Below are 11,504 nucleotides of genomic sequence, written 5' to 3' on the forward strand. Positions count from 1 at the left end.
CATGTTTGTTAGTGATGCAAATGAAATGCAACTGAAATGCTCACTGGCGGGACAAACCCATGCTCCAGTGGCTGATTGGTCAGCGAGATAGAACCCGGTTCTGCCGAGGTTGGCGGGATAAAACCCAGCTCCAACGTGATATAAGCGGTCAGCGGGATAGAACCCAGTTCTGCCGAGGTTGGCGGGATGAAACCCAGCTCCAACGTGATATAAGCGGTCAGCGGGATAGAACCCAGTTCTGCCGAGGTTGGCGGGATGAAACCCAGCTCCAACGTGATATAAGAAATACTTACTGGCGGGACTAACCCAACTCCAATAGGAATGAAAAATGAAATGCTTACTGGCGGGACAAACCCAGCTCCAATAGCAATGAAAATGAAATGCTTACTGGCGGGACAAACCCAGCTCCAATAGCAATGAAAATGAAATGCTTGACAATCGGACTGTGGGATCAAACCCGAGCCTGCCGTGATGAACTTGATTTGATTTTTTTGATTTTTTTTGATTTTTTGATTTTTGATTTTTTGATTTTTTTTGATTTTTTGATTTTTTTTTGATTTTTTGATTTCTCCTGACTGAGAGAGACTTGTCGAAATAATTTGCCCCAGTGTGATGAATTGGTCAGTGGGATTAAACCCAAGCCTGCCCAATGGGAAATTGGCGGCACGAAGTCCAGGCCCAACGTGATCTTGTGAAGTTGGCGGCGTGATCTTGTGAAGTTGGCGACACGAAGTCCAGGCCCAACGTGATGATGTTGGCGGCACGAAATCCAGGCCCAAAATGATGATGTTGGCGGCACGAAATCCAGGCCCAACGTGATCTTTGAAATGTTGGCGGCACGAAATCCAGGCCCAACTTGATCTTTGAAATGTTGGCGGCACGAAATCCAGGCCCAACGAGATTTTTGAGATGTTGGCGGCACCAAGTCCAGGCCCAACGTGGTCTTTGCGATGTTGACGGCACGAAACTCAGGCCCAACTTGATATTTGGAATGTTGGCGGCACGAAGTCCAGGCCCAACGGGATTTGGTGAATGGTCAGTGGGATAAGAACCAGTCCTGCCATCCAATTGGTCAAGAAATTGAATTTGATTTGTCAAGAAACAAGAAATTAAATTTGACTTTCCAAGAAACAAGAATTTGAACTCGATTTTTTATTTCTGACTTTTGAATTTTTCTGATTTTTCGAGAGAATCTTTTTCAAAAATAATTTGCCCCCAGTGTAGGGCCCTTTTTCCCCTCTTTCTTCTCTTTCTTCGGCATCGGCCTTCCACATCACCGAATGCTCCTTCGTCGATTTCAACTATGAATACCTGCACAGGGGTCTTACATGCACTCAAATTTTCATGAAAAAGGCAGCGTGATTGATTTGAAAGTCTTGCTTGAGTCTTTGACGAAATCCTCAAACGGATTATAAAAATTTGCCCCAGTGTGGGCTTATTTTGTGAAATCTTGCAAATAAAAATTTTGCCCCAATATGGGCCCATTTGATCGCAAAAATTGGTTTGGATGCCTCTCCATTTATTTGAACGAAGTGAGAAACTGTGTTTCCTATAGTGTGAAGAAATCTGAACGTCTTGCTTAAAATCACACAGAAAATTTCATGATGAATTTCTCAAAATAACGCCAAATCACAAAAGATTTCTTTCTCACTTTTAGCGTCGGTGCCCAGAGTAGCGGGTCACCACTTCTTGTTGGCTCATCTTTCAGGGCCAATCGAGTGGGGTGTTATTTCTGATTTGGAAAGGGCTAAAGGAAATGGAAGGTCAAGATTTGTCTTATTTTATGCCCAAATTGTGTGTAACCCCTTCTATACTACATCTTGGTGAAAGCAAAGAGTTTATCATCCTTATTTCTTAAGAAAACGTAGTCCACATATGAGCTTTATAGGCTTGCAACAATATGGATGGAAACGATAGCTAAACATGCAAAAATCGGTTGTACCCTTATGATCATGAGTGATCGATGGATTTCTTATGAGCATAATCCTCACTTTGGGTTGTCATGGAGGAATAAGTCAACGATGGACTTTATTAGCTTGTAGTTTGGCTTGAAAACGATAGCTAAAGAATAAACTTCCAAGGACATTGCACCGAAGATCGCATTTTTCCAAAATTGCCCCTATTTTGAACTCAAAAGATTTCAGACTTTGTTTGCATTTTTTCAACATTCACCAGGGACTTTCAGCATCGAATCTTTTACAATTTTTCTTTTGCATTCGCTCTTTTTTTTCTTTTCCTCAACTTGGTGGATTTCCACATGGTGAGTAGCGCCAACCCCATACCCAACCAATTCAGAAATACAGCTAAAATTTTCGGCATCAGAAATTTTCTTGATAGGGCCATTGCAGAGAACAGAAGTCAGGACTTTCGGCTTTTGTAATGGGGTCAGGTGGGGTGTTTAGAAAAGTTAAGGCTTGAAACCGGATTTCAAAAATGGTTTGAAGAATCTGAGATCGCATTATTGCGCCAGCCCTATTTTAGGGTTAAACCAAAATTTGCCCCAGTTTATGCTCACTTGAGGCTTTTCTCTTTCATTTCCTTTCTTTTTTTGACTTTCCGGCTTTTTGCCATTCTTTGAAACTTTCACAAAATTTGCCCCAGTTTATTTTTGAACTGGGGTTCTCTCTTTTCTTTTGTTTTTTTTTTGATTTTGTTGCTTTTCACTTTTCACTTCTTGAAACTTTTCCTTTTCTAACTCGAACTTGCCCCAGTGTGGGGTTTGCGATTCTCAGGGGTTGCCAAATGAAGTATTTTATTCTGAAGGCTCAAAAGGGATAACTAGGGATAGAATGTTTGATCGGAAAAGAAGAGGGCCTGACTTTTAATCCGTTCCTTACAATAACTCTGAAAGGAAACTTTCATTAATGCGAAATTTCTTGCATGTATCTGAATTAATTGACTGAGGAAGACTCTTGCTCATCCATATTTGTGAAACATAGGCGGTCCGTGTGGACAAAATCTCTTCCTTTTCTTTTTTCAAAATTGGAATCCAGGTAGAATCAAATTTCCCCCAATTCGTGGTTCCCTCTTTATCCTAGCATTTTGCTTTTCCCCTTTTTTGGAAAATTCTCCAATCTCCCTCCCCAATGTGGGGTGCGATCATATGTGCACTCGAAAAAGAACCACCAATTTTTGCTCAAATAGGGATGCAAAGGGTAATCAGTGTTTAGGTTGTAGAAACGACGGCCAAAGCGTCATTCTTACACTTCATGACAACCAAAATAACGAAATGGTCGTTGAGAATCCATTCCCCTTTTAATATTTAAAATTTTTCAATGTAGGGTAGTGATCATTAGGACTCTTATTTGAAACGAGATTATTCTTTCAAAGGCTCAAATGGGAGAACAAATGATAAAATGTGTATAGGTAGAGAAAAGAATGCTCGAAGTATCATTCCAAATTTCCCAGACAAACAAGAATAATGCACATTTTTGCTTTCACTTAGATGTGATTGAATCAGATTAGACACCGCGGATATTTTCAAGCAAAAGTTGCCCCAATTTATCAATCAATGTGACTGACTTTATTTTGGGATTAAGTGCAGGAGAAAAGGTATCTCATGGGCCTTCTGAATGACCTCTTTCAATTTTTGAGCACTCTTATTGTGTAGCTCGGATCACCAATCTGGTGTATACATTTGTGAGTTTTCAGGCCAAAGGTTGAAAAATCTCAATTTGAGCTTATTTCTTAAAATTCACCATGAAATCTCTTAATGAGCTCAATAAAGAATGAAATGTACATGAATATACACAAAACAATAATTTTCCAAAAACTTTATTGCTGAAAAAGTTTGAAACAAAATTTCTCGTTCAATTATGATACAAATGAGAATAGAAAGCTTCTAAAGAGCTCCACATATATATCCCTTTTGTCTCCTTTTCTTTTGGCACAAAAATATATTAACAAGTCAAATATACAGAATCTTCCTTGAAAGGAATTATGAAATCTCTTAGAAGCTCTTAACCTAGAGCTTTCAGATGGATTTTTATGTTCCCATTGTTGGATCTGCCCAAGAATCACACAATACTTGCAATTTTGACACTTTATTAGATCAGAAGTGTCATCAGATATAGAAAAACATTTTCACCTTATTGAAACATTTTTATGAATGCAGGGGAGGGGGAAAAACAAAAGAAAAAATACCCTGAGTTAGTAAATAAGAATATAAATCGGTATGCATGTCCTATGGGAGAACCCTTTTTGTGCCAAGGGTAGGCCTAGCATGAAGATGCAATCCTCCAGAGCAGGCACTATACAATACCTGATGGATCCGATCAGCTTATGGAGTGAAAAATAATTTGAAAAAATTTGGCCCTTTGGAATGAGAAGGGACGTTTGTCAAAATGAGGACTTCGTCCGAAGGGATTGATCACTTTTGATCGATACAAGAACTTGCAAAAACGCACAGGTTTGACATTGACGAACTTCCTATCGAAGAGATTGGAATTCGTTTTGACAACTTTTCTCAGTGAAGCACAGGTCAAAACTCCAACTGATCAAATGGCTGGATGCAATGGATGTTTTTCTCAAAATCGACTAGGTTTTCCATTTTGAAATTCGACATTGACATCCTAATTGGTCAAATGAAATTGACAATTTATTAAAAATCGACCGGATTACCCTAAAAAGGGAAACAGGTCAAATGAATTGAATGAAATTTAATTTATCCAAAATTAATCAGATCACCCTAAAAAAGGGTAAATTGATCAAATAGATCGAACGAAACTTGATTTATTCAAAAATCGGCCGAATGACCCTAAAAAGGGTAAATTGGTCAAATGAATGAAATTGAATTAGTGACTTGTTCAAAAATCGGCCGAACGACCCTAAAAAGGGTAAATCGGTCAAATGAATCGACGATTTATTCAAAATCGACCAGGTGACCCTAAAAAGGGTAAATTGGTCAAATGAATTGATGATTTATTGAAGGAATTGGCAAAATGGATTGGTTGAATTGTCCGGCCATTGGTTATTTCAAAATTATTGAGGTGCATTAGTCTATGACCTTCTAAAAATCAAATTTTGGCCTCAATTCATTTATCGTCTCAACAGGAGGAATCATTTGTGATTTTCTTCAAATTAATGTCCTTCACGCAAGGGATTTTTACCAATTTTTGATAAAATGGCCAAAAAGTGATTATTAGATGCTCATATTCCAAAGATCACTCTGTGAAAATGATCGGATCGTACCTTACCTTGTGCACTATCCCTTTGGATGGTACAAAATGTAAACGTGCAAGTCTCACTGGATTAAGTATCCGAGACACAAGGTGGCTTATTCCTAGCACGGGATCGCCTATATGGCATTCCCTTTCTAGGGTTTATGCATGATGCCATTTATTAAAGCGATGTAAATATGTGACAAATATGGCTTAAAGGACATAAATAATGCATCGGGGGAAAAGGTCTAAAATGAAATGTACTTATCGAAAATTAAGTGTAATGACTGAAATTTAAACATGTGAGTCATCTAGCGGGTGAGTCACTAAAAGAGTGCCAAAAAGGCCTCTTATTGCTACGGCACATGAATGCAGGCCAAGAAAACACATCTAGCGGGTGAGTCACTAAAAGAGTGCCAAAAAGGCCTCTTATTGCTACGGCACATGAATGCAGGCCAAGAAAACAAAGAAATGGTTAGTGCAATTGATAGTACACATAACACATTGGGAGCAATTAAGAAAAGGAATACAATAAAAGCAAGTAAAAGGGGTGGAACCCCTTCCCTCGTGCCTAATGTGCTTAAAAGAGGGTGAGGCTGACTCTATCCTAGGGAAATGCTAACATGGATGCATGAGGTTGGGGCTCACTAATGCAACTAGACTCGATAAGGTTTCGGCTCCCAAGCCTTCAGACCTAAAGGCGAAGGGTCATCACTCCCAGGGCCTTCGGTCGGTGGCTCGAGTGATCCCTTAGGTAGCGCTATGGGCGCAGAGCACACCATCCGTCTACCCAAGGCAATCGATCCTAGTCCTACAAGGCGGTGTGGGATGGCGCCCACGAAAATAAAATAAAATGGGATAACAGTAAGTAAACGTGCACGTATGAAGTGTTCCCCTATTTTGAGGGAAGGGGTTGAGAACCAACGCGAGGCTCTAAAGGTGACACACCCCCCTCCCAAATGCAATGCAAGCGCGAGATAAACAAGTAAACATACATCCAATCAACCAATCACACATACGTGAGCGAGGGAGTAGTTTGAGACGCGAGTGAGGCAAATGGTCCTAAAAAGGGAAAATGCAACCCTAATATCCACATGCTATACATAAAAAGGGTAGAAAAAAGAAAAGAATGGCTAAATCAAATGCTTGGACCCACTTAGGAAGTCCCCAGTGGAGTCGCCAACTGTCGCGCCCCACTTTTTGAATGGTGATGTTGTGTGGTTGTGTGTGAACGTGTGCAAAATGAAAATAAAGGCCATGGGACTTAATAATGCGACGGTTTGGCCATATAAAGTTCCAAAAGGGTTTTTTGTATCAAAAATGGAGTCGCCACTTGGTATAGAGTTAGGGTGTATCAAGTCACCCAAAAATGATTTTTGTTTTTGAAAAGTAAATAAACCCTTTTAGAGAACTTTTGGGTCTACGTAACCAAAAGAGGGATCGGGGGTCACATTTGACGAAGGGGAAGGCAAGGATAAAAATCCAAGGCACCCCTTCGACCTAGCCAAGGCTAGTTGCGTGACTTAAACCAATTTTCCCTAAATTTTCTACCCAAGGTATGTATCGTGTATTGGATATGTCTATATGAATGCAAAAACCTAGACCTAGGGGGACATGAGGGAAATTTCTCTTCAAAGGTTGAGTGGTGCCAATCACATTAATTGTGAAGCCCAATAATGATCCTTTGGAGAGGTCACACATAATCCTAAATGACGTAAAAATGAGTGGAATGCATGCCATGTGAAAATGTGAGTTTGTGTGAAGTGAGAAAAGTGGAGGTGTGCAAGTGTATTTACAAGGTAAAGTGGGTAAAGAATGATAATGTGAAAATAATATAAAGTGCATGTGTGCGAGTGATATGGTATAGAGTGTGAGTAGTTGAATAAAAACGTGTAAAAGTAGTGTGAAGTGAGAATGTAGAAAAAGAGAGAGAATATAAAGTAAATGTATGTGATCGTGAATGAAAAATGCATGAATCCTATAGGAATGCATCAAGATGGGAACGGGGAGTCCTAACTTTGTGACTTAATTTTCCCTTTGATAGAGGGAATACAAGCGTGCTAAGGCTTAGAAAAAGCCACACTCGTCTATATCCCATATTTAAGGGGACTCTTCAGGCAAATGTTCCCTAACTAGCATGAGATGCAAGACCTAAAGTGAGGGGAAAGGGGAATCGAGGAGCATGCCAGATGATAAAACTAAGGAAAAAATGCATGATATGTCGTGAACAGGCAAATAATGCATTAATGAAAAACAAAGAAAAAATCCTATTGGGTCTAGCGTTGGACTAGCCCTTTCTATGAGTTCCTACTAGCATTAGACTAGTGGAAACGATAAAAGAAGCCACAACTAGCGTTGGACTAGTGTGGTGACGTACATTCATCCATTCCATTCATCCACACTATGGAAAGCAAGTAGACATACTAAATACTCATAAACACGTAGCACGTAACATTTAGCATGCTCGACTAGATGCAAGAGCCTAATAAAGCAAGTAACACTTAACACGTAGGCATGCAACCAAGCTAATGAACCTATTACATTCTCTAACTAAAACAAAAGGGGAAGGGGAAAATGGACCAAATTGCTCGCCAAGCCCTATCTATTACAAGCCAAGAGGTGTACACATACCCCATAATGAATAACTTAAATAAAAAGCAAAAGTAAATGAAATAAATGCAAGGAATTGATGAAAGGCAAGGAAAGCGAAGTAGACATGCATATTCACATAACACGTAGAATCACATAGGGGAGAGACAAAAAAGATAAAAGGAATTATACCTCCCTTGAGTTGATGCCCTAAATGGAATGAAACCACTTATTTATCCTCCAAAATAAAAGAAATGGTCAAGGTACCAATTTATTTGGGGAAAATTAAAGAAAATTGGCAAACACAAGCTCACTTGGTCATAAAGCCCCTAAAGTCATGAATTAAGTGCAATTGAAACAAAGCATGGTAGTCAATTGAAACAAACAAGCAATGAAGTTGCAAAATTAAAAGCTACCAAGGACCAAATTGAGGAAATCATTCAATTGGTTGGGCCATAGTAGGACAAGGGGAGACTTGGGGGGCCAAAGTGTAAATTCAGAATTTTATGTCATGCAAATTCATGCAAGCTACGTGGGCAAACATTCTGCAACCAAAAACAAACATTTCTGCAGCCAAGAAACCATCGCAACTTGCATTCTCGCAAGCAGATATCAACCTCAACACTAATTTTGATCAAAAATCTTTCAACCAAACATTCAAAGCTAATCTAAGCATTATAACACACAATTTCAACATTCAAACCAACTCCAACGTAGAAGAAAATTCATGCCAAGGCTGGAAAACTCTGTGCAAAATGTTCGGCAAGCCTGGCTTGCTCTTTTCCAGCAAGCACTTGAGCATGCTTCACACCTTTCAGCCCCTAAACATACACACCCAACACCCCCTGATCCGATTCCTTTCAACCAGCACTCCAACACCCCAAACATGCAAACCCAGCTAGCAAAAATGGATGGCCGAAACGTTAATCAGAAAATGCAGGTAAAAGAAAACAGCAAGGCATGAGATGCAGCAAAATTTCAGCAAGCTAGGAAGCTTTCGGCAACCGAGAATGAATCAGGATTTTTCAACCAAGCATCAAAAGCTTTGGATTAAACAACGGCTACCTAAAACCGCAAGCCCAAACAAGGAAAAAACTTAGGAAAGCTATCATGCAAATCTGGAAAAAGAGAAGCTTTGCTGCAGTTTTCAGTCGTGACTTCCTATCCATTTCACCATGCAAGCGAGTTCAGCAAATACCAAAGCTTCAAACTATCGACTAAATGAAATGCATGCTCTTGTTGCAGAATTGAAGCCAAACATTTAAGTTGTCCAACAGCAAGGGAAAAGGGAATTTTTTTATGCAAGTTTCATGCAGTCACGTAGCAGTTTTCTGCAATAAAGAAGCAAACAAGACTGCTGCATTTTTGTTTCATTGGCAAACTCCAACTTCAGCTTTAACCGCATGCCTTAACCAAAGCTTCCTTGATTCATCATCCAAACCTCTAAACTAAACAACACAAACATAACTTGGACATCCAACCCAGCAAAGACACAGGCATCAAAAGGCATCAAGAGCACACTTAAACACAAAGCAAAATGACATAAAAGGAAAAGCATTCTGCAGCTCTTCCTGAGTTCATCTCCAACAGGAGCACGCCTATTGCTTTGTCAGAATCCAGGCCCAAATACACGAAACACAAGCATCCAAACACAATCTCAACATCCAGGCAAGTAAAAGATAGCCATTTTCTAAACTTTTCATGCAGATGCTACGAGAAAAATTGCTGCAATAAAAAGGAAGGCTTGCTGCAATTTCAGTCATCCTAAACGTAGTCATGCGAAGGAGCCCGCAGTTCTAATGGAGTTAGCAACTCAAATCCGAAACTGGAAGAACTTGGGATAAGGGGAAGGAGGATAAATGCAGCATTGCAACATGAAACATAGCAGGGAAGGATTAGAACCTGCGCTCCCTTGAGTTGCAGAAAGACGGCGTCGGGATGGAGGAACCACGAATCTCAGCGCAAGCAGAACAAAACTGGGAAAAGCTTCATCTTTTTGCTGCGACGATTCTCCAGATTCTGCATCACCTCTCCTCTCGTTGGGTCGCCCGTTTCTTTTACTCGGTAGTTTCTCTCTCGGCTCTTTCCCTTCTTCTTTTTCTTTGCAGCCTAGCCGTCCATCCCTTTCTGTTTTTCTCTTCCAGTCGCTCTCCCTCTTGCTCCAGTCTCTTTTGCTCACCAGATTTCTCCTTTCCAAACTCTCAGCCCATTACTCCTAGCCCCCCTTTTTCCTTAGCCGTCTCTTTCTCTCGGCTTTTCCAGATTTTTTTAGCCGTCAAACTCTCTGTTTTTTTCTTTTTCTGCTCTCTTGTTTTGCCTTGCTTCCCCTAGTTTCTGGGTTCTTCCCGTTCAAAGCTCGCTCCTTTCACTACCCGTAGCCTCCCCTTCTAGTTATTTCCTCTCCACAGCCGCCAACCAAAGCTCTCTGGTTTTCTTTTCTTAGCCGTCAACTCTATGGTTTTCCTTTGCCGTCAGTCACTCTATCCTCTTACTCTCTCCCTTGCGGCTGCCCCTTTGCGGCTGTCTTGCCTTTGCTATTTATACCAGCATCTCCAACCCTAAAACCCCAGCCATCTCTCCTATATTTGCAGCTAAGGGACTGCCCAGGTCCTCTCTTGCAAGCTGCGAAAATACGCAGCTTGCTGTGGCGTGTTCCCCTTTTTTTTTGTTTTTTTTTTTGTAAAAGTATAATATAAATATAGATAACCGATTACCTACTAATAATAATAATAAAAAATAAAAAAAAAACGCAGAAATGCTAACGAAATGCTAATTTTCTTTCTTTTTCTTTATTTTCCTTTTTCCCTTCTTTATTCAAGAAAACATTGAAATTAAATCCCAAACAACTGAACATATTTTTGAATGCTTTTCTTTCTTTCTTTTTTTCCTTTTTTCGAGAATTTTTATGCTGAAACTTAAAAGTAAAAATAAAAACTAAAAAACTAACACTAATAAGTGAATAAAACTAAAACGACAAATAAAAAACTAAATGCTAAAAATTGGTGTCTACAAGTGAGTCCCGACGAGAGTTGGGCAGGCGGTCCGCCGAACCCTTTGGTTCACCTTAGGGGGAGGTGGGGCTATCACAGGTGGTATCAGAGCTTAGGCTTCAAATCCCTGTAGTGTATCCTAGGCTTGAAGTTTAGGATGCCGGACTGTGGATTCGGTTTGAAATATAAGTGATTTCTTGTAAGACTGAAAGACGGGCAAGTAGGTGTTGTTTGACTCTTAGTGATTGCTTAGAATGCTTGAGTGACTCTTGCAGGATGTCTTGACTTGATTAGTACAAGATGGAATGTCGAGGATGACATTCTTTTAAGGGGGAGAGATTGTGACGCCCCTAAAGAATGAGGGTTTTCATTTTATACATATTTTTGTTGGACGAGCGGAGGAGCATAGTTTTTAAATTGGAAAAGAAACGAAAAATTTTGTGAAAAACTGAAGGGCCAAATCCGGCCGCAAATCCGGCCAGATCTTGGCCGGATTGCCTGAGGATTTTGAAAAAAAATGGGTTTCGTCTCTGGCCAGAATCCGGCCGGATCGTGACGTGTCACAGCCGGTCAGCAACTTTGACCGGCTGTTTCCTTCCTTCTTATCCCACTTTTTTGCCCAAAATATCTTCATTTCTTCACTGGTTCATCCGTGCCTCTTGAGAGAAAAACAAGAAAAACTCTTCATTTTTCCATCTTCAATTTCTACTCAAATCTTGAGTTTTAACCGATGGTTTTAGAAAATATTTCATACAAGGGCTCACTA

This window comes from Coffea eugenioides, chromosome 1, assembly GCF_003713205.1.
Source record: "Coffea eugenioides isolate CCC68of chromosome 1, Ceug_1.0, whole genome shotgun sequence".
NCBI lineage: Eukaryota > Viridiplantae > Streptophyta > Magnoliopsida > Gentianales > Rubiaceae > Coffea > Coffea eugenioides.